The sequence below is a fragment of the Mustela lutreola genome, chromosome 18 (genome assembly GCF_030435805.1).
Source record: "Mustela lutreola isolate mMusLut2 chromosome 18, mMusLut2.pri, whole genome shotgun sequence".
Lineage (NCBI taxonomy): Eukaryota > Metazoa > Chordata > Mammalia > Carnivora > Mustelidae > Mustela > Mustela lutreola.
Window position 1 is genome coordinate 26,687,957 of NC_081307.1, and position 23,759 is coordinate 26,711,715.

General features: G+C 39.5%; 1 protein-coding gene and 1 long non-coding RNA gene across 19 annotated transcripts in view; one reads left to right on the forward strand and one right to left on the reverse strand.

Annotated features, from left to right (window-relative positions):
* The window catches only part of SORBS2 (sorbin and SH3 domain containing 2), a 209,601-nt gene that overhangs the window by 13,275 nt on the left and 172,567 nt on the right, over nucleotides 1–23,759 (forward strand). For 13 of the 18 annotated variants that reach the window (XM_059156095.1, XM_059156079.1, XM_059156085.1 and 10 more), the window contains exon 2: nucleotides 19,633–19,773. The exons of 2 other annotated variants lie outside the window; for them this stretch is intronic. The gene's annotated coding sequence lies outside the window, so the exon portion shown is untranslated. The remainder of the gene's footprint in view (nucleotides 1–19,632; nucleotides 19,774–23,759) is intronic. 3 more of the 18 variants (XM_059156081.1, XM_059156080.1, XM_059156086.1) reach the window with 1 other exon arrangement.
* On the reverse strand, nucleotides 18,460–19,672 carry LOC131820465 (uncharacterized). The gene is made up of 2 exons (XR_009349649.1): nucleotides 19,159–19,672; nucleotides 18,460–18,981 (listed from the first exon to the last, which is right to left on the reverse strand). It is a non-coding gene; the product is annotated as an uncharacterized LOC131820465 (long non-coding RNA).

A 23,759-nucleotide genomic window follows, 5' to 3' on the forward strand; every position in this document is an offset into this window, starting at 1 on the left:
GAGATACAAGTGGGACATGTAGGTAGAATAGTTCAAAACATGTTTGTTTTCAGGGGAGATTTAGATCAGCAGAAATACACTTTAAGCTGCATACTGAAGCCACATATAAACTTAAATTTTCTAATAGCCACATTAAAAAATTTTATAATTTATAATTTTATACAATTTTATAATATATTCTATATAACCCAATATACCAAAAAGATTTGAATAACTAATCAGTATTAAGAAAAAAGCAATGACTTATTTTACAATCATGTATGTGTGTGTTTTACACTCCCCAACACATCAGTTTGAACTAGCCACATTTCATGTGCTCCATAGCCCGCAGTGGCTAGTTAATTCCTTATTAGACACCATAGCTCTTGACCTTCAGAGCCGGTGTAAAGATGTCTGTTTGCGAGTGACCAGAATAAAAATCATTTCTGAAGTTGTAAATGAAAGAGAGCTTTTTTTGGGGGGTGAGGGGTGGGGGGTGGAGGGGGTAGGGAAGGAGTAAAAAGAGCTTATACAGGGGCAAGAGAGAGGGGAGAATTGCCACAATTGCCTCAGACTCTCATCTTCCATCTTTTTAAGGATGTGAGATGAGAGATGAGATTCTCAGAAACTTGGGGAGACGTTCATTATTTCTGTTGACCTTTTACACAACCAGAAACTGGTACATAATATCCAGAGCCTAGTGCAAGATTAAAATGTGATGCCCCTTATTCAAAAATTATTAATAATTTCAAGACGATGACCAGAGAATATTGAACCCAAAACCCAGCTCTTCTAAGGGCAAGGTCAGGTGCAAACGCTCAGGTAACAGTCCTGTGAAACCAATACCGCACACGACTTGTATTTTTGTACGTCGTACATGAACACGCTTGCCTTTTGTAAATCAAATGTGGTATATTTAATAAGATGATTAATGAGATGAAACTACGGGGTAGCACTCCTGGCAGCCACTCTTCCTGGCTTGAGGAAAGGCAACTTCTTTCCAAGCTTGGGTGCTTGAGATTCACGATTCCTGCTCTACGCCTCCCACAGACACCCCCACACAGGCAGGACCTCAATCATGCCAGAACATCATCGCCCCAATTCTTGCCTCACATCCAAGGGGCCCACTGACCTCCAACCTAGTAGATACCTGGTAACTCCCCAATATCCTTCTGCCTTCTAGAAAACCCTTTTCCCCTACCCCTTCCCTTGATAAGAAAGCATCTGACATGGACGTCTAAAGATGGAGCTTCCTCCTCAGAGGATGGGAGGAGCATTGGACCAGGGGAACATGATCTGGAATTCCCTCAGGCAAACAAAATTCCTAGAGTTCGGGATAGGCTGTGCATATGCAGCTTTATTTCCAGGCTAGTGCTTGAAGATGTATTATTTGAATTTTTTTATCGACAGCTTTCTGAATGGAACTCCCTCTCTCTTTAAATGTCAATCTAATGACAAATTTCAGACTATCCATGAAAGTCGTGGTCTGCTGCATTGAATGGCGGCAAGCCCCCAAATGGCGCTGGACACAGAAATGTCAGTGCACGTCCCTGCACTCCTTGCTCTGGTCTAGTTCCTTCCTCCTCCCCTATCTGCCTCTCCAGGCTCCTTTCTGTGCCGTATCTCCCAACGCTGTCGTTGTCTTACGTGATTATCATGAAAATTCAAATTCCAGTTTGCCATTTATTATATTTAGTAAATAATTTGATGTTATTTACTCTTGGTTGCCTAGCTTTAGAAGTCAATGAATGACAGACCTTTTTTCTTTTGAAAAAGAAAGTGTGAAAGAAAGACTTGTTCATATTTGATATGCCATAATTGATCCTTTCTGTCTATGCGCCTTATCAAAGACAAGGTTCCTCTGATCCTGCATGAAAGGCCCCGGATTTTGCAGGAGAGGAGGGAGCAGGCAGGGCAGGAGCCTGTGGGGAACTGTAGAGTATAAGGTCCAGCTGCTGACCTGGCCATCATGGAGGTGTGACCCCTGGCGTGTGACGTAACACTCTTCAGCCACAGGTTTGGTACCTGAAAAATGAGCACGTTATGCCTAGATCAGAGGACCACCCATGCTATCGTATGAAATAATTCATGCGAAGGACCCATGTCAGTGCCTAGCACATAACAGGCTCTCAATAAATAGTCACGCTGTTGTTAAGAACATTTCCTGGGATGAAAGAGAAATGGAGGTTGTCCAGAGAGCTTGACATAACAGAGCTTGACTGGGCCCAGAGCTAAACAACAACAACAAAACCCCTAAATAAATAAATATATAAATAATTACATTTAAAACCCTTCAGATAGATAGATAATTACATTTAATTATATAGCTATATAATTACATTTAAATAGATAATTACATTTGGATAAATAATTACACTTAAAACCCTTTAATATAAAACCCACCAAACTTTCAATAATCAGAAGAGCTCTTAAACTTGAAGTACACCTTAAAACTCAAAGAAACTTCTAAGAGAATAGCAACACATGTATCTTCTGGTCTTCTCTGTATTGTATCACACCAAGGCAAACTGAACTTTTGGTCATAAATTGTGCAATGGCAAAGATGATGTTAAGATAGAATGAGGCAGATCGCTGTTTTTAAACATCTTAATTTCAAAGAATAACCATCCTGCCTCTTAACTATGCTAACAGAGGAGAATTTTAATTAATCCTATCATTCTAAAGTACTGGCTTGAGAATGCAATATATGGTCTCTTTCCAATAGATTTACCTGCTTAATTATGTTTCTCCTGGACTGACCTAAAATTAATCTTCATGTCACATGGTGGTGAACTTTCTGATCTACAAGGTCAGTTAGGAATGTAGAATAACAGTAAGTATTCTTATAAATAATAATAATAATAGGTAGCATTCACTGAGTGCATACTGTGTTGGGCACCTAGCCAAATTCTTTAAATACCTCTCATTGACTATTCACAGAAACATTCTGATGAGGGTATTATTCTCATTTTACGGAAGAGGAAACAGGCTGTAAGTTAAACAACTTGCACAGGGTCACATATGAGGTATGATTCAAACTTGGGTCAGCCAGATTCCCAACCCTGTATTCTATTTTTCTAGACTGCCTATTTGTGGGAAATACAGATCAGCCAAAAGAAAATGTTATAACTTCCATTTTATCATCCTCTTTATGTTTTTGTTTTGGGCTTTATGAAAACATTTATTTACAAGAATGTACCAAGTTTCTTTTTTCAGAAAGACCAGAAATAGCACAACAATAAAGAGGTAGAGAGAGGGGGAAAAAAAAATCTAGAAGGTCAATAATGGTTATTTCTTTGTGTTAAAGTTGTGGATGGTTTTTCCTTCCTTCTTTTTGACTATCCACATTTTCTAAATCTACTTAACGTTAGGAACATTTTGAAGTAAGGGGACACATACAGATGAGAAACAAAGGAAATTTGCATGGCCCCAATAATGCTTAGTCTTTTTTTTTTTTTAAGATTTTTATTTATTTGACAGAGAGAAAGAGATCACAAGTTGGCAGAGAGACAGGCAGAGAGATAGGAGGAAGCAGGCTCTCTGCTCAACAGGGAGCCCGATGCAGGGCTCGATCCCAGGACCCTGAGACCATGACCTGAGCCGAAGGCAGAGGCTTAACCCACTGAGCCCCCCAGGCGCCCCCATGCTTAGTCATTTAATAATGATGTTACAATGCTAAGCAATAGAAATTAAAAACAAAGCAAATGTACAAACAAAAACCTCAGGAAGCAAATATTTTTGTCAATTCCCTTTCATTGTTATAATTTGCCTCCACTTTAATTTAGGAGGTAATTTGGAAAGTGTACCGTTAAGAAATTGATGGCAGCCATCTTGGTTTTCTGCACTCAAGGTCAGTGGGCCTGTTTACTGGCAGTAATGACTTTACCTCCGGATTAAGAATGATTAGTTCTACTTTGGAACCAAATACAGTTGAGCTGGAGTTCCAGAAGAATTAAGAGTCTTGTGGCTATGTACATGTCGAACAATTTCCCTTTGTTAAGAATACTCTGATCTAAAAAAAAAAAAAAAAATCTGATCTAAAGAAGAAAAGTGGCCCCTCTGAGAGTGTGTAGTTTTAGGGAAAAACAATCATTTTTTTTTCACATTCTTAAGAGATTATCTAGTATGAGGATAGCAAGTGTGAGTGATAACTTTTTTGATAAATTCCATCGAATAGTTGAACAGTAAGTTCAACACACTAGATGAAAGAGATCACCCACTTAAAATAAGAAAAATGGAGGAAAAAGAGAACAATTCAAAAGATGATCCTGAAAGCACTTACTGTTCAATATCCATTTCCTAACTTGTCTTGCCTAACTTTGTTCATCCATCATTCCATCATTCATTTTTGTCAGCATGGGGTAAGGTCTCCCTATGAGTTGGGTACTATACTTAAAGAGGGAGAGAAGTTCTTGCCCTCCTGAAGCTCATACTCTTAAGGTCTGTTTATACTTTGTGTATGAGACTGAATTGCCCAATTCATGAATATAGGAGCCTGAATAAATAAAACATACAATCATATGTAATGTGGAAAAAAATTTTCTCAAGCATTTATAATATTCATAAATGTATTTCCCATACTTTATGCTTACATAGGTGGTAAATGCATACTCATTCCAACTTAAACAGGTGTCATTTTTAAGTTGTATTGAAAATGAGCATACATTTCAGAATTAGTACCCAGAAAACCCTTCAAAGTTGCTTACAAAAAATTCCATTTTAATCAGCATCATTACAAGCAACATATTGCAACATACCTTAAAAGCACATTGGTATCTTTATTTACTCTTCCCCTACTCACGGTTTTCAATTCAATGTTCAAATTTTTCAGAGAAAAGACATTAGGGAATATTTATAACCAAGTACCCAAATCAGCTTCTTTCCACTTATAGGATTGGAGAGAGGTCAATTTCAGTGGTATGAGTCAATGCTGAGTCACTAAGGTGGCTCATTTCAGGAAAATATGAGCAGGGAATCTTGAGCTGTGCCTTAAACGAATGAAGTAAATTGTTAGGTGATAAATACCTCTTAGTGTATTTATCTGTGAAAAGAGAGAGCCTTCTACCAGCCCATGGCACTATTTGTAAGAATAAGGACATTAACTTGCTTGATAGTAAAATCTTAACAGCTTCTTCTTTTTTTTCCCCCCCTGTAAGTCTTTTTATTATATAGGAAACTATATCCCAACCTTAAGCACAATCGCATACGGGAAAACAACTTTTAGAATGTGCGAAATTAAATGAATAAGGTCTTGCTTATTCTTTATATTTTCAGTGAGTCTTAAACTGGGAACCAGGACAACCCACAAGCCATTTTTAACAGCTTCTTTTACTTGAATTGGCCATCTCAAAGTGTGAGTGGGTGTGCTATCAAATGGAGTAAAGTATGAGTCCATAGATTCCTTGGGACTTCTGAGATGGAAACAATTCCAATTTTACAATCACTCAGCTACTCAGGTGTCTTGTAATAATCCCCCAAGTTAACAGTCCTTATCCATTTGGGGGAAGCCATTAGTGCATACTCAACAGACGAAATGACAAAGATACATTGATTTCACTCAGAGAGCCACAGTGATTATCATGTAAGTGAGAATCTGGAGTGTCTCAGTTTCAATGTGGCATTGTGTGTTGAGTGTGGACGCTAATCAGTATGTGCAATGAGACTGATTTACTCACTTCATTGTGTCTGCGTTTTAACATCTTACCCCAATGCCAGTTCCTCTCAGAACAGAGTGCACGTAACCACTGAAGCAGGGAGTGGAGCTCAGTCAGGAGAAATTGGGCACTAAATCTCCTGCCTCCTCAGAGTCTGTGAGTTGAGAGCCATGTTTCATGAGCCTAGAAATTAGCAAGGACTGTTCATAAACCTTTTAATTAGAGAAGATAAATTGTTTCTTGTTGAAACAGAAATGGCAAACACGGCCCATAAGGAAATGCTCGCTTTGGTATTTCTATGTGTATGAAGAAACTTCAAGTTCCAAACCTATTGAGTTTCCAAATAAAAACTTTGGAACTTCCCAATGCCCTAAGAGTGAAAAGCCAGGTTGAAAAGCAAGAATAGCAGCAAAATTATGTATGCGTTCCTCACCTTGTACATTTTTAAGAATTCTCTAATACTTAAAAAGGAGTTTAATGAAAATATTGCATTAAAATTAAGGTGGTGTAAATATATCTTTCTTGAACGATTCCGTTTTAAGACACTAATGTGTTCTGAAGTTAGCATGCAATTATCCTTTTAAAAACAAAAACAAAGATGAATTTGTAAAATAAAATTGTGTCTTTATTTGATAAATTATATCTAATGTATTACATAAGCTTATTTATATTATTATTATATTTATAATTATAGCTTATATATAGTTTATATAATCATAGTACATCAGTCATCATTATAAATGTAACATAACTGATTTGATAAATTACATCTTGACAGATAAAATTATTTTGACCCTATTTTCAATAATTTCTGCATGAGACATGAAGGCTCTGAGTGTCTTTGGATTTGATTTTGATCCGGATCAGATGAGTTACAGTAAATAAGAATGAGTTCTCAATGGAGATGGTCAGTAATAGAATGAAGGCAATACCATTTCCCATGAATAATGATTCCATTTCAAAGTAGCACGAAAGTAAGCTTTAAAAAGGGATGTCAGCCGATTTTTGAGGGTTAAAGGGACAGGGGGAACAGAAAAATGTTACGTTAACTGGAAGAAAAACATCATCACCGCAAAGACGACCTATCCTGGTCCACATCTGTCCATCAAACACCAAAAATAATTGGAACCTGCAACTCAGATGTGCTCTGAAACCCTGTACTCCTGTATTCCCCAGCTCAGGCTCTTTAGCTGATAGGTTGCGGTGTTTGTTACTAACCGAAATTTCCAGCACCTCTGTGGTTACCCAAAATAGAACGTGGTGCAGAAGTCCGGTTTGGAGTCTCAGAGGTGTGTTCGAGTGTGTGCCAGGTCTTTAAAAAAGAGGCCAAGGGGATAGATCTTAATCAGCAACATGAAAAACAGAGTTCGGGTTACAGAATGGTAGAGCTGTGGCAATTTATAGCTCAGGTTTGGCCCAGAGAGATGGGCATCATTTGCTAAGACCTTTCCAATTCCTTCTTCCCTTACCCACTATTGTATATGCGAATTTAAGGACGACCTGAATTCCGTCCTCTTTGTCTTTTTTTTGTGGGTAGGATTCGTTACAGGGTGTATCTGTAAAACTTGCCCAGTAAGTCCATTCTAATATAACACCATAAAATAAACTCTGCTGTGGGTTTCTACTTTTTAGAAGAGTTTTGCGAAACGAGCCCTGCATTAATAAAAATAATTTTTCGTAGAATTATCTCATCTTAGGCCATTTTTCTACTTACCATAAACAGTGTTAATGTCCTCTGATCATTGATTGATCGTAGGATCACTTATTCTACTCAACGGTCTGGCCAATGCCTCAATTAAAATGTATTTACTATTAAGCTTGAAGCTCCAAATTTTACTTTTCTCTTTAAGGTATAGTCTGTTCATTTCTTTCCCCAATGGATCCCTTCTCACTAAATTTATTGAGAATTTCTACTCTTCTTCTCTATTTTCTTACCTCTTTGAAAACCTCTTTTTGTTCCTGTTGAAACTATCTCCTGATACTTGCATGGGTAGCATGACTCTCCAATTTAGTTCACCAGGGGTGTGAAAGGCATGAGGATCTCATCTGTTTCAAAGCGACTTACAGGCAAAAGAAAGTAGCAGTTGGTGCTGGAGTAACCTTGGTGCCCAGGGTACAGACCAACAGGATCCCCGGAGATTTCTCCCCCATCTCAGATCTAGAATACACTCTAGATGGCTTTTCACCCCCACCGTGATTGCCTCTCAGACCCTGGTCCAAGAAGTGGCTTTCCCATAAAGAGAACCTGTGCACCCCAAAAGTCAAAATGTGAAAGGGATGATTAGGTAGGTTGTGTCAGGTTTCCTCCAGCCATGATTTAAGGTTAAATGAAAGGTAAGAAATATGGGATGCCAAACTTGGAGCTGAAAATCTCCAAACTATGCCATATCTGGGAAATACTGGAGGCCAAGATGTAGGGTAGGAACGCCACATAAGGCTGTCAACCTAGGATTAGCGTCACTGGATTGAGTGATAAAACCTACAAGCCCCTAAGGTGGAGACACCCTGTGTCGGGAAGAGAGAATGTGGGAGGAGACAGGAGGGGGTTGAGAAAGAACTTAGAAGATTTGAGCTTTATATAAATTCCTGTGAATTGAAGAAGAAATCGGACAAAGTTAGCAAAAATCATGGACCCAAAGTCATGACCATCTTTCCACAAAGGATGAAAATAAAGGTAACATCTAGAAATTGCCTCATTTAAAGATGCTATTTATAATCCCTTCAGGTACCATAAGGATCACCACGGAGAACCCTTCCCTGTCCCTTACAGCTTGTCTTTCCCTGCTCAGTATGTTGTGTGAGGAAAATGTCCTTTACTTACTCTTTACTTAAGTCCTTTCTGCAGAACAATAGTTCCATTGGCCAATGCCTGTCTCTCTCAGCTATTTTCCCTTAAACAAATGAAGCCCCCTATGCATGTCTGTGGTTGTTTTAGTTTTCCATTTAGGGTATCCCTGTCTTGGTTCATCTGATAAATACACACAAACACACACACACACAAGCACAGGCACACAGTACCTTCTAGTGACCAGACATCTTCTAGGACCAGGCTGTGCTTAATGTTTGTAAAGGGAGTCCTGTCCTTAAGGAGCCTATAGTCCCATAAGAAAAAGACCCATAAACAGAAACAACAATGTATTAAAACAATATTAAGTATATTAAACCCTATTCTGCAGCAGGCTCTTCACTAAGTAACTGATTTTCACACACAGTCTCATCCATCCCCTCAAAAGGCTCCTAAAAAAAGTTGATATTGTCTGCATTTTATAGACAAGAAAATCAAAGTTCAGACAGATTAACTTGCCCAGAGTGACAGTCCTTACTAGGCTTTGAGATCACCTCTGTGTGATTCCAAAGCCTTGATTCTTTTTTTTTCTTTTTAACAATGTAATAATTGCTATAATAGAGGGATACTTAGAGTTCAATTATCATTCATTATAATTGTAGTCAGTGGATGTGTTTGTAACAAAGATGAATAAGATTATAATTCGCTTCTCCCATCTGCTGAGGGTATGATAAACTCTTACCAAGGCCCTACAAAGTCAATTCTATTCTTTTTCCAAGTTATTTCTTTTCATGCCAATATCTTTCCTCTTCTGCCTTCTTCTTACTCACCAAATAAGATGATGATAATATTGTTGCTTTAAAGAGACTAAAGTCATAGATAAAGTCATTAGCAGAGATGGGGATTTTCTAATCTAGTTGTTTGACAATTCCATGGCTTCTTACTTAAAATTAAAATTGAGCGAAAAATACCCATAAAAGTCTGAATATGAGCTACCTGAAATGTTATAAGGAAGTTAAATTCAGTATCTGGGTGTGTCTAATCTGTTTAATTTTCCCCATGAACAAAGTAAAAGTACATGTATTTGTGAAGATTAATTAATATATTTGCCAAGATCTTTTTCTGATTTTTAAAAATTACTAATGATTGCTGGGGTGCCGGTTGTGGTTTCCCTCCTCTTAATAATGCTCAAGGGTAATTACGGTATCCCCACTTTTCAGATGAGGAACTGAGACCCAGAGACCATGCCCAAATCACAGAGCTGATAAGGGGCAGAACCAGAAAACTAACTAATGACTATTTATCCTCAAAGCCCATGACTTAGCTTTATGTGTTGTGCAATCATTGAAGTAATGATGATAACAGCAAAATCAACACTTAATGAGTACCTGTTCTGTATCAGGCATTGTTTTAAAGTTTATTTATTTATTTATTTGAGTAATCTCTACACCTAACATGGGGTTCAAACTCATGACCCCAAGATCAAGAGTCCCAGGCTCTAGGGACTGAGCCAGTCAGGCGCCCCATATTCGGCTTTGTTTTAAAAGCTTTGCATTTATTAAGTCATTCTTCCTCATAACAATCATCTGAGTCAAATACTGCTATGATTCTTATTTCATTAATAAGAGAACTGAGCATGAGGAAATTCAAGTAGCCCGACTGTTGGAAGCAGTACAGTCAGATTTGATTATTGGCAGACAGCCTCCAGAACCTTGTTGTCAATTATTACACTCTTGGCAAATATTGATAGAAAGGCAAAATATTTATACATGACTGCCTGTTATAAAATGGAATGTGTTATGATTTATAGTCCTTTCTTCAATTAATGGTATTTAATCAGAAGTCATGAGACAAGAATGCTTAAAATAATTTCCACATTGTATGAGTCTCTTTCCTTTATTTAAAACTGGAAGATTATTGGCTTCCTCATCCAACATGCCTTTCCCTCAACTATGCCTGTTAGCAATCGCCATTTAAAAAAATATTTAAAAAAAAAAAAAAAAATATTTAAGCAGAAATCTTAAAGGATATTTTAATACTCAAACTCAATATATTACCAGCCTTGAATGTCTTCTCAAAAATTACTCTTTCCTCAACAAGGACAAATTCTATCATTCAATTTAGATTTTAAAGGCTGAGTCAACCATGTAGAAGTTCAAAGTTTTCTGAACAATGCTGTGGCCAGGGACACTAAGAACAGGATAAACAATGGGTTCCTGTTTTGTATTTCCTGTAAATTATTGCTATGTTCTTATTTCTCTTGATTTCACTGATCATTCAATGTTAGTTTTAGGGGGAAAAGAAGTGTCAACTCTATTACTACTATATTTAAAACCAAAGATACTCAAAATATGCAGCTCTTTAGCGCTTTAAACGCATAGGGTCTGTCATGGCAATTTTCACTCCATTTGGAGGTGATAACAGACTTGAAAACTGAATACCAACCTGTTGTAAGGGCTTATCGTTGATGCCAGAAATTCTTTCAAAACTTCTGAAACTATATAGGCTATTACTTTCTTTCCACCTGCCTAATATCATAAAGCAGTTCTTAGATGATTGTGTCGAGTACGTGTCCAGCTTTAAGTAAGAGATTATCTCAAGACAACCATTTAACCAAGTGAGAGGTTGGTTTACAGCAAACAAGAAGTAGCCCAGGGTTGGGGGGGGAGGGTTAACTCTGTCACCCCACCCTCAGCATGTGCCTCCCAGGATGGAATCGGCATTTCTGTCCGCTAAGAGGAGCAGGGTCTGGTTAAGTGGCAAAGGGCAGAGAAGCCATCCCCCCCTGGAGTCTCCCTGCTCCCACCATGTACCAGATGTGTCCTGCCTTTAGCATGTTGGCCAGAACAGACTGCAAGAAAATCTGGGAAACTAAGTTTTGAAATACGCATATTCTCAGGGTTCTGTAGTAAAGATGAAAGCAAAAATAGATTCTCAGTAAGGAGAAATCAGTGTCTGCTACCACTGTGTTAGATAGTTTATTTATTTTAAAGAGTAATAAGTATGGAAATAGTGACCTGACTGTAAATGAAATGTATCAGAGAGAAACTTCAACTGAAAATGCCACTTAAGGAAATAGTTGCTGTGAAAAGAAGGGCCCTTGCTAGAAGGCAAAAGTTGAGTATCTGCTTCGATTCAGAGGTCCCTCCTCACCCCCCGGTCTGAATATAAAATACACACCCCCTTCAGGAAGTCAGACTCCCTTGTACCTTCCACTGAGACCAGTCGAGCTCCAGCTCAGTTCCCAGAGTGTAGACAGATTCCCACAGCCTCCCCATCTTTTTCCGTAAGATTGAGGTATCATTACTCATTTCTTGACATTGCTAACATACCCCTCCCACAGCATCTAATTTCTTATGTTTCCTTTTGTGAATAAGACTATTGTTGCTGTTTTTAGTAGGTTGACCTTGCTGGTTAGAGCATTCCCTCCCAAACCTCTCTATCTGGCATACATAAATGTAAGAATATTTGCAGGCACACTGAGTGTGCAGTAACAACAGCCAGAGGTGACTGGTCTGGGAGCTCCAGCAGCCCTGGGCTTCACCTGATAACTGGGGGCATCGTTATTGTAGCAACATCTGTAAACCACGCAGAACACACAGAGGTCGCACAAAGAGATAGGAAGGTCTGGCTCCGAGGACAGACAACATGAAAAAACTATTAACATGTCCAATCTCTGAAGTTTCCCATTTCCAACTTGCATTCATTTTGGAAGAAGTTTCTCTTATGCACTTGATATAATAAATCTACAGTTCCTTCTGACCTTTGAAGGCTAGTCAGCTGTTTCTTATTGTTGCTTACCTATCATCCCTGAGTTTTAAGGACACTTTTTTAACATTTTGTGAACTACTTATGTGTGTGACTATCCTTGTAAAATTAGCTTTTATGGTTATAGTAATTAATGATGGAAATGTGCCATGAGTTATTGGGTTAATTCATTTTTTGAATGCCTCAGAAAAGAGATTTTTCATACTGTGCCTTGATGATTTCAAAGTGCTTTACAAATTTGAGAATATGTACAGAAGTACATCTGCAAACATTCTTATCTATAACAAGCACCCTTCTGCCCATGGTAGAAGAGAGGATCCCACAGCTTCTAAATATAGAACACAGACGTCAGCATGTGTTGCTTAATGCCTTCTTCAGAACCTACTGAATCATTTGTTCAAAAAATATATATTAAGCACTTACTTTGTGCCAGGCGCAAATACAATATATGTGTGGGAAATACAGTGTGAAGGGAAAACAGGAGCTCATAGGCTAATGGAGGAGAAATACACTGATTGATCACAGAAATAAATGGAGCCAAGCCTGACACTCAAGGAAATGTAGAATATGATTGCTCAAGAGTTAAAAACACATGACCTTGTGTGGATCAGGGAAGCCTTCCCGGGGGAGGGGCACTTTGGTCAAAAGGTGCACAGCATCAACAGCTGAGCAGGGAAGGTGTTCCAGAGAGAGAGAACGGTGCATGCAAAAGGCCTAAATGTGGCCCATTCTAGGAGCTGAAAGACCAGAGAAGCTATAAGAAAGGAGCTAGAGGGTAGGTAGAGAGATGTAGGTGGAGATGTAAGAAAATCGTGCAGAGCTTTAAATAGGCCACTTTCAGAAGGCTTATCTTAAAGATTTTTATAGCATATTTAGCAACTGTTGCATATGCCTCAATTTCAATAGAATATAAATATCAAGAAAAGCTAAGTCATGGTTATATAAACAGCAGAGGTACTTCTTAAATATATGTGGGATTCAGACAGCACATATAAAACCAATAAAGTTTTAACTAGAAAACGAAGTTTTAACAGGTTTTCAGAAGTTATTTCTACATAATCTCTCACATTTGCTAATAGTTCTTTGGCCATTCCTTAGCATTTTCACCTTATTCAGTGAAGTCCAGCCCTAGATTGCATAATGACACATATGATGGCATGTCAGCTCCTAAAAAACATTCGCTTCTCTTCATTAACCACGTGGTGAAATAATTGGATATGCGACTTGACAACTTTCAAACAATTACACCTGCTGATATCGATTATGAAAGAGATTGCCAAATGTAATTTATACACACTCAAACAAAAGCATAGATGACAGTGTTAAGAAGGAGTTTATAGCCTGGTCCCTCTGCCTATGTTTCAGAGCACAAACATAGAGGGCTTGCATGCCTGGTCTGAAATCACCCAAGCTCGAGTTCCCCCCTCAGTGCTTTATTACTTACTCAGCTTTCAACATATGGAGGTTCCTGTAGATGGCCTGGCTGATATTTACTAAGTGTGTGATGCCACCAGGCACCAACATTTTTATTGCAGATGCTTTACTTTGTTTCTTGTGGTAGAAGCAGACAAGCGTCAAAGATGTTATTACACTTAATCTAGCCCTCATTTTGCATTTCACATGCCTGATGTGGGGGTCCACCCCTTCCTTTAATCAGCATTATCTGATGTCTATAGTCTCTGTAGTATGAGACTCTAAATGCCTTTTCAATACATCTTTGAAACTCATGCCAGTATTTCAGGCAGCCTTGTTGCCCTTCCCTGAGCACTAAAATATTTGACTAAGAGAATGATACATTGTTCTCCTGGAATATTAGACAATGCTACTCAACTGACATGGGCCACTGAAGCCTTCAAACATTTATAGTATAACTTACTTTTCAAAGGACTTAAGGGGGGGGAAATGTAACCTAGAAAACAATATTCATGGGAAAAGTACATTCACTTCCTTCCTCCTGAGGTCCTCGCAAATAATAGGAAGTGACGAGGAACCAATTGAGAATTCTGAGTTCTCTCGGGGAAAAAAAAATTAAACAACTCTCAAAGAAGCTTTCAAAATACATGTATTCAAGAGATCACTCACATAAAAGTCCCTAGAAATCACTGTGGTATCAAAAAAAAAAAAATTACTAAACTTAACCATATTTGGAAACCTTCAGTTATTTTACCGTATTTTAGTTGTTAAACCAACAATAGCACTTAGGCTGTGCCAGACTTTTCTACCTTCTTTTCAGACAACCCTTTTAATGTTCACAATAATCCAGTGAAGTCCTAGGACAGAGGAGGAAACCGAGGCACAGAGAGGTGAAGTAATAGGTCCACGGTCACACGAATGTGGCAGGACCAGGATTCAAACCCAGACATATGGGCTCCAGACTCTCTATTCTTAAGCATTATTACACATTTTTAAGGTCTTCTGAAAACAACCAAATCATCAAGTGAGAAGGGAAGTTACAATGGTCTTTGCATAGTTGTCAGGAGTTTCAAATATCACCAGTGTGGGTCCACGTTCTCCTTTACAGTGAGGATTTTATTTTTCTGAAGCCCTCTGGAGCACACAGTTGTTCTGGTACCACCTGAAAAAATGAGCAGTGATTTGACAAACTGGGGAGATCATTCCAGATAAGGTGCTCACTTTCTTTAAAGGTGGAACGAAGGTGTGCTGAAGAATAACAGAAGGTCTCTCTGCTCCAGAACACCGATCTGCCTCGTGGTTCTAACAACGGGGCGTTCCATGATTTATCAAGATTCTCTCTTGAGATACACATATCCTCCGGGACAGTTTGGTCTGTGTCAACTGTGTCTTAGCATAGAATGTTCTTAATTTGACCACTGCGTAGCTGAGAGCTGTCTCAACTTGAATTGCACACAATGGGAGGAGAGAAAGAAATGTACCACTCAACTGACTTCCAACACTTCTGCCCATTTTTTTCCCTCCTCGTCTCTGGAAGATTATTGCAGATGGAGCTTCTGAAACCAGCCCTAGCTTTATTATTATTATTTTTAAAGATTTTATTTATTTATTTGACAGACAGAGATCACAAGTAGAGAGGCAGGCAGAGAGAGAGGAGGAAACAGGTTCCCCACAGAGCAGAGAGCCCGATGTGGGGCTTGATCCCAGGAACCCAGGATCATGACCTGAGCCAAAGGCAGAGGCGTTAACTCACTGAGCCACCCAGGCCCACCTCCCCCAGTCCTGTCTTTATAGAGAACTTAAGAACATCTTTTAACATGGCTGCTGGTCCCACTCATGACTTATGTTACATTTTTTTTTTCCTAAGTAGGTCCTTCTCTTATTTGGGGGGCCTGCATCTCTGCTCGGAGAACACTTGGCCGAGTGTTCTACTCCCTCAGAGACCAAGGCTTATCCAGTATCCTTGCAACAACAAACCTGGGGCCCCTGGGGACTTAAGTCAGACTTGCGGAAGCCAGGGATGCTTCCTGCCCCTGTCTCCCCCTGCTGGCTGCAACACTCATCTACCCCATCGTTGTGTGGTTTCCACAAACTCTGTTCTGTCCAAGTCTTGTTCTAGCACCTGACAGTCCCCAAACATCTGCTTCTCACCGCCCTTCCAGAATTTGTCTGGGTTTCTGGATCCTGGCAATTCTGCACCTGGTCTGAGGGTCCCACTACGCACCAAACTCTTGTTTCTCAGTGCTCTCAAGTTTCTCTTGTTGTCTCAGTGCTCTTCCATTAGAATCACCTGGGGCGGGGCAGTTATTAGATATGTTAGATTCCAACCAGATTAGTTAAAGCAAACTCTCCAGAGGTGGGTCCAGTGTACTGGTATTTTAAAACGTTTTCCAGATAAGCCTCATATGTACCCAGGAATGAGTCCCCACTCTACACTCTCAATTTTCAATGTGCACACATATAACTTGGGGAGGTTTTTAAGATGTACTTGCTGGTTCAGTAGGTATGGGTGAGGCCCATGATTTCACGTTTCCTACAAAATCCCAAGTGATCTTGTGATGACTTTGATGTTGGTCCATGGACCACTCTTTAAATAGGAAGGCTCAAGACTAGTAGGTTCTTAAAGTGTGGTTAAGAATCACTTGGGGAGGGGCGCCTGGGTGGCTCAGTGGGTTAAAGCCTCTGCCTTTGGCTCAGGTCATGATTCCAGGGTCCTGGGACCAAGCCCCTCATTGGGCTCTCTGCTCTGTGGGGAACCTGCCTCCTCCTCTCTCTGACTGCCTCTCTGCCTACTTGTAATCTCTGTCAAATAAATAAATAAAATCTTTAAAAAAAAAAAAAAGAACCACTGGGGGACCTGTTAGAGATGCACAATTTCAGGCCTCTCCTCAAACCAACAAAACAGAAATGGGGTGGGATCCAGAAATCTGTGTATTAACAAGCCTTCCAGGTAACTGCTTTTGCTACAGTTTGAGAACCCCTGGCCAAGATGGTAGTGCGCAACAGAAATATAATGCAAGATGCATATTTGATGTAAAATGTTTTAGTTGTCACATTTTATTTTATTTTTTTTTAAAGATTTTATTTATTTGACAGAGAGAAATCACAAGTAGATGGAGAGGCAGGCAGAGAGAGAGAGGGAAGCAGGCTCTCCGCTGAGCAGAGAGCCCGATGCGGGACTCGATCCCAGGACTCTGAGATCATGACCTGAGCCAAAGGCAGTGGCTTAACCCACTGAGCCACCCAGGCGCCCTAGTTGTCACATTTTAAAAAATAAAATTAAACAAGTGAAATTAATTTGAACTAAACAGCTTTTTTAACCTAGGATGTCTGAAATATTATCTTTTCAATATATAATCCATATAAAAATTAATATGATAGTTTACATTCCTTTTTCTCATACTATGTTCAAAACTCAGTGTGCATTTTAAAGTTACATGACATCCTGGCTTTGACTAGCCACATGTTAAGTGTTCAGTAGTCTCTACATCTACCATATTGGATAGCCACATAGACTTACAACAGTGATAATAGCAGACATCAGTCGCTGATAAAAGTCATTGTAGATTGAGTGAGTAGAAAAGTCCAAATATGTTATCCTCTCATTTTTAAAAATCCAAGTCCAACTTAGGCTATTCTGTGACATCCAGTCAGTCTAAAGGTGCTAACTGGGAGGCAGTTGGGACGGTTGGGATCACTGGGGAATGACATGATGGGACACGTGGCAACACGGGGCTTATGCTGAATGGAAGCAGTTAGCAGGCTCAGAACCTGTCCAACTGCAGACCATGACCTAAAGTGACTAAGAATAGTCAAACATGAGGCAATGGGCTTCTCTCAGTGCTGGTGTGGAAAGCAGGCAGGTTGGAATTTAAAGATAATGGTTGACTTAGTAGTCTTCGTTTTATTAACTTCAATAGTTTCTCAAGGACAGCCAGTTTTTAATGCTTTTTTTTTTCATTATAAACTACTATACGGAGGAAAAGGTAAAAACTATTAAAAAGAATTTCTATCTGAGGCTAGCATTTGCCAGCCTTACAATCTATCATTTTTGACCAAGTAAAGTGTGTATCTTCTTTTTAAATGGACAGGCATTTAAGACATAGTAAAGTGTGACCATTTAAAATAAGTGAACAGAAAAATCCATGATCCTATAGAGATCTCCTAAAACTCTGCTATCCATTTTTAAAAAAATACTTTTATTTATTTATTTGGCAGACAGAGATCACAAGTAGGCAGAGAGGCAGGCAGAGAAAGAGGAGGAAGCAGGCTTCCTGCTGAGCAGAGAGCCCGATGCGGGACTCGATCCCAGGATCCTGGGATCATGACCTGAGCTGAAGGCAGAGGCTTTAACCCACTGAGCCACCCAGGCGCCCCTCTGCTATCCATTTTTAAAATAAAGTTACTCTTATTTTAAAAGTTTTAATTAGCTATTTCAAACTTAAATAATAGTTCTTTTTAAATATCAATTCACAATTTAAACCAACAAATTTTAATTTAATTTAATTTTAATCTAAGTCTAGGCTAGCTGAAGGATTTCACTATCTTATCACACCTGAAAAAGCAGTCATGTAACCGTTTCTCTTTAGAGATCATGCATAATCCTCCATACTTTCTATCATCAGTTGCAGTGTCTTTCTTTAATCGCAAAGAAACAATTGGATCTGATCTGAGCCTCTAGTAACCACCCTTCCTAACATTCATTATAAAATACATCCAGGTCGTTTCAACTCTGGGCTAAAGAAGGATCAGAGAATCTTCTCCCACTTCCTCTTAGCTCTCAGCAGTACTTTCTCACTGTTGACGCTCCTCTATGTTACAGGAGTAGGGAGATGAAAGAATTCAGGGGTTTTACCCACATGGATTCAAGGCTTTTAATACTTAACTATGTTTCCTTGGGTAGGAAGGAACAAATCTCCTTCTACGGGGTGTTGTACAATGCAGAGTAAACCACAGAAGCCAGAAGTTGGTCTGATGACCACCCATCGTGCATCTTCCTTCAGTCACAGTAGAAAGAAATCCTGATCTCCAGTCGCTAAGGTTTGAAGAGATCCTCATGGGAAAAAGAAGCCATCAAAGATTACAACATAGATTCTTTATGCTTGCTGCCTCTCTGTGCTATACAGAGACAAGGACAATATTTTGTCCCACTATTGTATTCCCCGAACATGTGACAGAGAGGAGGCTCAGAAGTACTTGCCTCATAAAATGCTGAATGAATGAAGGCACAGAACACCCAGATCTTAATTTATAATTCTAGAAACAAAGGGAAGGCGCAAAGTCTGCTGGTCATTGCTGGCGGCCCAATCTGAATCACTTCTTTGGAGGCAGAAGCAGGGGATCCGTGTCTGTCTCATCGTGTCACTGAATGGTCCCCAGTCTCTGCCAACAGATAAGAAATGTCAACAGCTTAACCCAGTAGCTTTCAAAAATAGCATAGTTGATGAAAATGGAAATTTAGGTGCGTGCTAGAAATAAACCATTTGTCTTCGGTCTTAAGAAGGATAGGGTGAGAACAGATATTCCTCAGAGAGTTCTAAAATATTTTTTAAGACCCACCTAAGTGAGGAAATGTCCGAAGAAACCTCTTCCCTCTCAAGAAGGCACACATAGTCCATCTTAGTGTCAACAAATCAGGTTAAGTCATTCTGGAAACTTGAGGATTATGGCCAGGCACTGTGTTTCCTTAAGATTTCAGTCAAGATTTTTTTTTTTTTTTTTTTGCTGTCATTTCCAATAGCGCTGGCAGTTTTCCCCCAAATTTAAATGAGTAGTTGTACGGTGAACCAAGTTGTTGTGGGTTTCCTGGTGTGTGCACCCCCCCCACACACACCACCACCACGTGAGGCAAGGGGGAGGGAGGTGGCCACTCAGGCACGGCTTTTTCGTCCCTTTGCAGACAACTCCGGCTGCTGTGAATACTGAAAATAGCTCAAATGCTCTCAGAACAGTAGCACCACCCAGCAGCTGGGATTCTTTCCCTCTCTTATTCGCCTTCTCTCTTGCCTTTTTTTTTTTTTTCTTCCCCTTCAGACACTTGGATTGGACTTAATCTTAAACCTCTGGAGTTCAAGACCTTTTAAAAAGGGCTAAATAAACAATCTCTACATGTAAAAGGCCACTGACTCCTACTTCCTCTGTTGAGAGCAACTGTTGAACCCCAGCTGCCTGTAGGTAAGATTTTTATTCTGGAATTATTTAATTGGTTTATGATATGTTTAGGACGAAGGTCTTTTCAATAACTTATATCTGGTGAGAATAAGCGGAGGTTGCCAACGATTTCCAGGTAAATACGGGGTTCCCGACTACAGCATGGGCATCTGTGTATTTTTATGGTTGTGTTTTACTTTTAATACCAGCTCTCTGTCACGTCGACCCCTCTACACACACACACACACACACACACACACACACACGCCTGGGTCTGAGCCGCATCGGAACCCTAATTAACCTGCCTGCCAGCAGTGAGGGGGGCTCCCAGACATCATAATTCTGTTGTTTAGACTGTTTTACTTATTTTTAACTTTCTCACGGCACCGAGAGGGAAAAAAAAAAAAAAAAAAAAAGGAAACGCTTACAACCACCTGAGCAAAGAAAATGTTATAGTTGCTCTTTAAGGACAGTGAGACAGCTCTATTATGTTTGTTTTTTTCGTCACTGGTTTGTGGATCGCGAGGGCAGAATTCGAACAGCTTTTTTTATTAGTGTGTTTCATTTTTTGTACGCTCCCAGCACAATTCAGGTGACTCAGTTTTGAAGATGCCTTACCTAGCCAAAGGTCTTCTGCTAGCAGGTTTCTCTCATGTTGACAATACAATATTTCGGTGCGGTTTCTGTGCCTCTCCTTTCCTCCTCCTCTTGCTCACACTTGACATTTTGCAAAGTACTTTGATCTGTGGACTTTAACTTCAAACACAGCATTTACTTTGATTGTGGGTATTTACTATGGTCAGTAAAAAGTCTTTTTTTGTTTTTTTGGGTTTTTGTTGTTGTTGTTGTTGTTTGTTTAATGCTTTTATACCATTTCCCTTAAAGAATCTATTGGGCTTGGGTTTTCCCCCACTGATGATGTCTCAGGTTAACCCCCAACTCAAAGAAAAAGACTTTTCTATGGCAAGGTCTCTCATCATATAGACTTTATGACTATGCTGCAGATCTGTGAACACCGCAAAGGCTGGTGTGTACAAAGTGACTCTATCAACCTCTCCTTTGATTGCCCTCTCTTGCCTCAGAATTACAGTGTGCCTTGGGGCCTAATGTAGCTTTTTTCACATGGCCACTGAAATCCCTGGAATTTAAAGATTCTTGTCTCCAAAGAAGTTTATTGGTATCTCAGGCCACATGGCAAAAGAAAACATGCATTTTAAACACACTGTGATCGTCTGGATAGCTATTTTTAAAAAATGTAAAAGAAGAAAAATTAAAAGGAAAGAAAGGAAAGAAAATTTTTAAAGAGGAAAACTGGGTGGGGGAGAGTGGTAAGAAAACAAAACAAACAAACAAACAAACAAACAAAAACAAAAACAAAAAACCCTAAACCAAAACAAAACAAAAAGCTTTTGTAGCCAGACGTTTTTATGCTGGTGAAACTTTGGCTGAATGAGGGATAAGAAATTTTTATAAACAAGTGTATTTCCTAAAATAGGCAAAGTGGAGTCCTCTTTTGCCATTCAATAGACTTTTAAATGTTCCCTTTACTTTAAGGAAAATTCATGGGTTGATTACACTGGTTTGTTATTTTCCAAGTCCTCTGCTAGAGCGGAGGTTGGCGTCCCGTGGCACGCTGCCCGCCGCTAGCTGGGCTGCACATTAGGAGTAGAATGAGCCTAACTAATCCTGTCAGGAGACTGTTTCAGTCCCCGCCAAAGACTGTGGCTCCTTACAGCCGGCCCAGTCTGCTCTCTGCACCCTGCACCTTGCTAAGAAAGCAGGAAGCAAGTGGCCACAGGACCGAGTTTCCAGAGGGGTGGAGCTCTGGAGAATGCTCTGGGAGAGGTCACTTTCAGAGGAGGCATCAATGCAACGTAATCTCTAGAATTTGAATTTAGTAGGAAAACCTAGAGATGTTCAGTTAGCCTTTTTCTTTTTTTAAATTTCCAAAAGTTGGACATTTAATTGTTACCTCTTCCCTTGCAAATCTGTATTCTAAGGCCTATATTCATAATCACATTCCTGCGTACAGTCAACATTTTAAAGCCTCTGGCTATTTTGAGCAAATGTTTCACTGCTTCCTGGGGCCTTTGGGGGTCTAGAATTTTCTCCCCCTTAGTGCGGGGAAGCCTTGATTTGGCATAGCTGAGGGCAATACGAGTTTAGCTGGAGAATGCAGCAGTACCACGATGACATGGGTGTGGAAGAAGACAGTCATTCCATTCTCCAGCAAGTCATCTTTTCCTGCTTTGTCATTGTTGTGGGGTCTGTTTGTTTGTTTCCCTTCACCCTTTAATTTTACTCTGAAGCTTTGGGTTGTTTGAATGTGAAACTCAAGGTGAGAGCCAGCCAAAGCCACTGAGTTTCACACAGGTTCCACATGAAAGAGGCATTCTACTCAGCCTTGCTCGAAACTTGGCCCCCGCTTCACTAGAAGTTTCATGAATGTCAGTGAGCCTGGATTTGAAACATAATCCCAAACCTGGTGACTTCCGGTGACTTTGAGGCCTTATTATATATGTAGAGACTCTGTCAAACAGGGACATCCCTTATTTTCATATCTTCTAGTGTAATTCATGTGTACACACATTCCCCCCCCCCCCCACTAAACTCTCATTATTCTATGATATTTTAAGGCCAGGTTCAATCCTAATATGAATTTTTATAGCCGTGGTATTTAAACATTGGCAAAGAAAAGTCTGCATTTTAAATTCCAACACGGTCTGAACCACAGTGGTGTGAACATGTTGGTATAATTCAGCTGAAGGAAGGAAGTCCCAGGAGAGTCATGGAATGTCTTTCTTTGCTTAAATATACCTCTGTGCTCGTGAGGAACAAACAGTAACATTTTGTCCAGGTCTATCCGTTTGACAGTATGCCTTTTGTTCCCTTCCAAAGGTGGTGTCAAATATATTGGTGGAAAAATAATAAACTTCCAGATTTTTTTTTTTTTTTGCTTGTTCAACTGATACACTCATAGGGAACATTGCAAGCATTGAAAAGTTTAGTACTATTGCTTGTAATGTAACTTATATGGAGAATAAAAGAGTACTCAGCAGAGTCAATTTCCTTCAGAAAAGCTGGGTGACCTAGAGCTGATGTGTATATTAACAACAGTGAGACAGAACAGGGTTGTAGAGGGCTGTGTGTGTATGTGTGTGTGCTGAGTGGGGGAAATGGGGGGAGTAGAGAGGAAGAGAGGACTCGTGAGCTTTGTTCAGCAAATCTGTCACATCTAAAACAAAAAAATACTCAAGCCTAGGATCTGAAAACCTTCCTTTGTTTTGTTGATCCTATAGATATGTATTGGCCGAACACTGAATTTGGGACAGGGGGACACATTATTTTTCTCATTAAAAATACCAAGGATTACATTCTGATCATTAGGACTCCGGAAATTGGAAATAATCCCTAAAAAATATGACCCGTTAGGCGACCTACATAGTTGTAGATGAACTTGCATGAGCCAGTCTCTGGCTCCTGTGACCATTACAGATGCTAAGGCACCCAGAGAACTAAGATTTGATGTCTTTCTATCAGCTAGAGGATTTCTGAACTCTATGAGGGATTTTCATAAAAGTAAATTTATGACCTCGTGAAAGATTTGACAAAATTTATAAGGTTTACAATTATTCTTTGAATATTTTGTTATCTTATTCTTGATACAAATAAGCATTTTATTAAAGATACAGTTTGCATTTTTAGCAGGTGATGTTCAAAATGACTATAATTAATTCCATACTGAATAAGACATTTGAAAAGCTGACCATAACAGAACTCGGAGACCTTGTATGTAGGAGCTGCATTTTAACACTGACTTCACTATTCATAATGTGCCATATATGATTTTGTGATCCCAAAACTAATACAATAGAGCAGAGGAGAGAAAGGTGCCCAGAAGGAGGTGTAGAGGAACCAACCAAGAGGAAACAACCCAGGACCATACTACTAGGGGTTCTCCCTAGACACATCATGGTACAAAGAGTTGACATTTTGAAAACTACCCTCCA